Source organism: Sander vitreus, chromosome 8 (genome assembly GCF_031162955.1).
Source record: "Sander vitreus isolate 19-12246 chromosome 8, sanVit1, whole genome shotgun sequence".
Classification (NCBI taxonomy): Eukaryota; Metazoa; Chordata; class Actinopteri; order Perciformes; family Percidae; genus Sander; species Sander vitreus.
This window is the reverse complement of record NC_135862.1, coordinates 9,564,384-9,569,946: the sequence shown is the minus strand read 5'-3', so window position 1 is coordinate 9,569,946 and position 5,563 is coordinate 9,564,384.

Here is a 5,563-nt window from a genome sequence, read left to right as displayed (position 1 = left end):
ACCTTCTACTGTAAAAATTTTAATTTATATTTATAACATTTTTCTTTCATGTAGTTACGAGGAGGGAGACACTTCAGTGAGAGCTCTTTGCCTGTGAGTTTTGATCCTGTTCCCTTCAAGACCAATGGATCTTCATTGAGCAGTGAGCAAAGACCAAGGTACTCCAACATCACCAAGACTGCCTTGATTGCTCTTCCTGCCTACTCTGGGACTGTAGTACACCTGAGCATGTTAGTTACGGAACATCCAAATCAGTCAATACCTTCAATTGATCAATTAGCAGCTAAAGATGCTAAAGTATTCAGGTTGAGGCCTGGGAATTAAATAGCTTTGGGCTATTGCCTCAAGATAAGAAGCCTAGCTAAGAATTCTGGTACACATTTCCACATTTCCATCAAGTCAGTTGTATTTATATAGCCCAATATCACAAATGATCCTCAAGAGGCTTTACAATTTGAACAGCATATGGCAACCTCTGTAATTTGATCCTTGTAGAGTGTTTGCTTGTCTTAAAGTACAATACATATTGGGTTTATCAAAAATACAATATGGATTTGGCCAAACAGGCACAACAAAAACAAACTGAAGTGGCATCCCCCAGGTAGGCCGGCTTTGGTTTGGAGAGTACATTTGCAACCTGCAACTTGAACTGGGGCAGGGAAATTGAAAAAATGTAGGGAGGGTGTAACAAAAACCCTATTAAGCTGCATTAAGGCAAATGTTTTTTGGAGCTAAAAGGCAGGATATTTCTGGATCTTCTGGACCAATATGGACCATTCTTGTTGTAATCTGGCTCTTGCAGCTCCCCTAACTTAATAGAAATACAATACTAAATTTCTGGACGGACCCTTTAATACAAAGGAAAAAAAAACTGTATGCACACATGATTTTTTTCAATAATTCAAGAATGTCAAATCTAAACTCTTTTTCAAATTTAACATTAATCACATCATCACCTTAATATCCGATCAAATTATCATATTTGTCAGAATAAAATGTATAAACCATGATAAATAATACCAGATATCTAAACATTTTAGATTTCCAAATCATATCTTTTGTTGTGACATTCTTGAACAATATGATGAACCTTTAACATCACGGAGATAACATGATGGTAGTGCCGCTGGAAAACTACCCACAAAAACCCAATATCAGAAGGCAGATGGAAAAAATAATGAAAAATGAAACCCACACTCACCTGCCGATATCTTGGAACAATGCTGACAAATGGGACCAGCAGCAGCGCTCTGCTGTTTTCATCAGATCACTTCGTCTATCTCGCAATGGCACCTGCCTCAGCTGCCCCATCAAATTACAGCAGCCCGCTGTCCTTGACTCTAGTAGGCAGAAGCCAAATTATTTGCACACTGGTTAGCCACTTCAAGGTGAAACAAAACCTGAGCTCTCAATTATTTCACAGTGGCATATTCAGGCCTTACGCAGGAGAATTGGAAATAGAACAGAATTATAGGATGGATTGGACCCTTACCTCCTCACCTATTTACCTTGATACTAATTGCCCAGGTCACCTTGGTAATACATCTGCCTGCAAATAATTTGCTGCCCCCTAAAGTGGGCACAAATTATAGGTGCAGTATAGACATTCGCCAGCAGTGAGTCTGTTTTAGCAGGCTGCCAAGAAGATGGTTTTAATGGCAGACAGATGCAGTCGTTTGGCTGTCACATTTTTCGCATTGGGAACTCATGACTCTTTCATGGGGTTATTAAATAAATAAGGAGGGTAGATTGAGTTGCCCAGAAACGTGGGCTGTGGCATATGGCCCGGGCAAAAATGGGCCTCAACAGATCGCCTTTTTGGATGCTATCCTGGTGCATGCTTGATCACCACGAGCCGGCCAAGACAGTAAAACAATAGCAAAGCAGTCAAAAGCGAGTAAGAGAGGGGAGTCAGGTGGCTTATTTTAGCAGCAGGGCTGGGGGAAGTGTTTATTGACTTTGCAGAACTGTCTGCTCAACATCAAAGCAATTGCTAAGTCCCCTCATGGGAACCCAACCAGATATAAAACTCTGAACCCAGAATATCAAAGTCTCACCCACTATTCAACTTACAGCACATTAAAATAAAATGAATATTATGAATATTATGTAACAAATATAAATAGACAACCCACCACCAGGAAACCATCTTTTGCACAGGTCACATGGTAATATCTATGGTTATTTTGAGATACATTATTCATACAACATATATACAGCATTATTTTTCTGGTAAGTAAAACTATGCATATTTACTAATCAACTGCAGTAGCTTGCAATTTTCACATTCATAAATTTGCATATGTATGTTAAAAATCAGCACATGCTTCACTATAGTTGGCACGTTCTAGTTAATTATTGAAAAACAAGTATGCCTATGTGTTTAAAAAAAAAGCTTGAGATCAAACTTTTTTGCGCTTTATTACGTTCATGTTTACATCCATTTTTGTGTTTTACTGTAGAATCATTATCTACTGTGGGTACTACCAATAAGTACTTGAGAATATGCAGGACAAGGTAACATGGGATTCAGGCCTTTATCTTTAACTTTATCATTCAGTCAGTGGAAGCTGGTTCACCAACAATCCTAAGAGAGAAATTCAGTCAACAGCCTCCAGAAACGGACACATTGCTACTCACTTATACGATGGAGAATTAGGGCCACATCAAGGGGAAACAAATTAAGGAAGAAGATTTTTTTAATTTATTTTGCATTTCGAGAATAAAGTCGAAATGTCGAGAATAAAGTCGAAATGGCGGCGAATAAAGTCAACATGACGAGAATAAAGTCGAAATACCATTTTGGCGCAGTGTATACACGGTGTGCAGGGACACACGATTCAAGCTACTGAACCAATTCGTCAATTTACCCGACGTGGCTGAGGCACAGGCAATAGCGCACCGCAACTCCACTACAGCGCACTGGATGGGACCCATTTCCCGATCCTTCCCCCATCCGATGGATACCGGGACTAATAGTCATGCGAGTTACATGTTAGCTACAAAGCTGTTTCCATCTCCCATTTTGCGCATTAACTCTTTTTTGAAAAAAGGCAAAAAACCACCTCAAGCGAGCGTAATTGTTTTTTGCGAATTTGAGGACGTTTTTTCCGAATTTTGCTGTTTCCATCAACATTTGCTAATGCAATACTTGATACAAAATGCGCATCAAAATACGTTGATGGAAACATGACTAATGACTATTAACAGCAGATGGAGTTTTTAATCAGTGGAGCAATACATTCTGATATACCACATCACTCTTATTTAAGCATGATAAATTCTATCACTCTAAGTTGAATTCATCCCATCATATCTTCGTTTTGTTCTCTTTGGCGGCACCTATGTCGATAAGCGGTAATTGCAGATGTGTTTTTGGATCTCACTTTCACTTTGTTTTTGAACTTTCATTGTCTGTGATATCAGTCTTTTCTTTTGTTTGTTCAGCCATAGTAACCGTCTACTGCCAACGCTTGCAGAGACCGAAAAAAACAGTATGCCAGCTTCACACAAAGGTGAGTTAAATCGCGAGTCTGTTGCATTAGCTCCGCTTACCCTCTCTGGCGTACAAACCACCGCAGGGTGATAGATAATACTTTATTTTGACTCCTACTATTTAACATTTATAAGCAAACAAACCATTAATGAATGGTATATTATACACTATAATGTAGCTTATATATTCTGTATGATTTCAACTGTTATACTGTATTACAGCTTTACTGTTTATAAACAGTAGTGTTTATGGATGAATCATGGTGAAAAAAGGTTGTTAATGTATCTAGTCACAACCAAATTATAATGTCCTATAAGGTTTATGTTCCTTGCCAAAGACATACAAACAAGTAGATCGTGCTCGCATTAATTGTAACAAATATACAATATGCTGTTTAATGCAGTTGCCTAATTAAAGTGATTAAGATGTAATCCCTTTCAATTAGATGCATGACATTTCTAATAAAATGAAAAGTACTCTTGCTTTTCAATCCACTTATGTCTGTTCCATTAGTAAACTATTGCGATTAGCTTGTAATTAACAAATTCATTCATTTAAATATATGTAAAGGGTTTGGCTGACAGTGACTGAAATAGGTGAATTAAGATACAGTAGTTATACTATAGAAACATAGACCTAAATGCTAAAATTAGATCATTTGATATGGATATAATCTGGATATGAGAAATGGCCTCTCTGTCGTGACTTTATATTCCACGTCTAAATATAAATCTCCAAAGACTTGCTTTTTATTTTAGGCATCTGATGCTTCTTTTATGTGACAGAGGCATCACCAACTCAAACTCACACTTTTGTTTGCTTACATGACGTGTTTGCCAGATGTCATTAAGCACATGGATTTGGATGAGTGCAAGGAACACCCAGAGGTGTGTCTGTATTTTCATGCTCAGTTGAAGAGAGCCGACTTGTCGCACGGTGTCAGAATCCATCTGCCTGTTCCTGACCTAGAAATTTAAGCACAGATCTAATATCTGAGGAATGAAAACAATGGATGTTTCCATTACTCCCCTGGGCTCTGAGGCCTCAAGAATAGCTTCTCTCCTCTTCCATTCTGCCTGTCTGTTTTCAAGTCAGAAGATAAATGAGCATGCTTTGATTCAGCCTGAGGAAAAAAGGGAACGTCAAAAGTCCCCTTGGAGGCCTAACCAAGGAAGCACGGATGTGGAATAAAAAAGAATGGGACAGAGATTCAAACTTAATGCATAGCAGCACCATGTTTATGAAACTAAGCTGTCCTTGTCATATCCCTGGTCATTACCCATGTCCTTCAAAGGGTAACCTTATTTGCTCATGTTTCGCTAAGAGACACACCAGAATAAAACTGATCTTGAGTGTTAAACATCTACTATTTTTTGGATAATTTGAAGGTCACTAACTAGTAACCTATACCAATAACTGTCTCTTTTAAGATTACAGAAGTGCAGCGTAAATTAATCACATTCCCATACATATCTCAATGTTTGTGATCCTTTACTAATGGTGGTTAATTAATGTTTAGAGGCCAGGCAAGTGAACAAGGCAACTATCAATGGCCTGTAAACAAGTAATTAGCGCTGAAACACATGATATTAAATTACCTAGCGGTCTGCATCATCATTTAATGCGGTAGTCAATCAAATATATCAAACATTAAATTGCTAATATTGTCACTGATGGATAACAAATTAGACCCAAATGCTCAGCTAGATGTAAGCATGTGCTTGGGTAGCAACACAGGAATGCGTTATGGCACTATATTTAATTTTCATAAATATGTGTTGATGAAGAAGAAACTGTATCAAGATCAATGGGACTACGCCAGTTTACAGTGGCCTGTAAGTGAAATCATTCATAAAATCATAATTTAAGAATAGTGACGAGTGAAAGAGTTTTCACTGCCAGAAATCTCAGCACCTGGAAAAATAATGATTGTGTCATTGGTACAAACCAATGTTATCCAAACCCCACACATACGCAGCTGTCATTTTTGGCTATAAGACAGTGCTCAGTCCTTATTAATGGGATTAAAATCAAGATATGACCATCATGTGTTTAAAAAAGTCCATA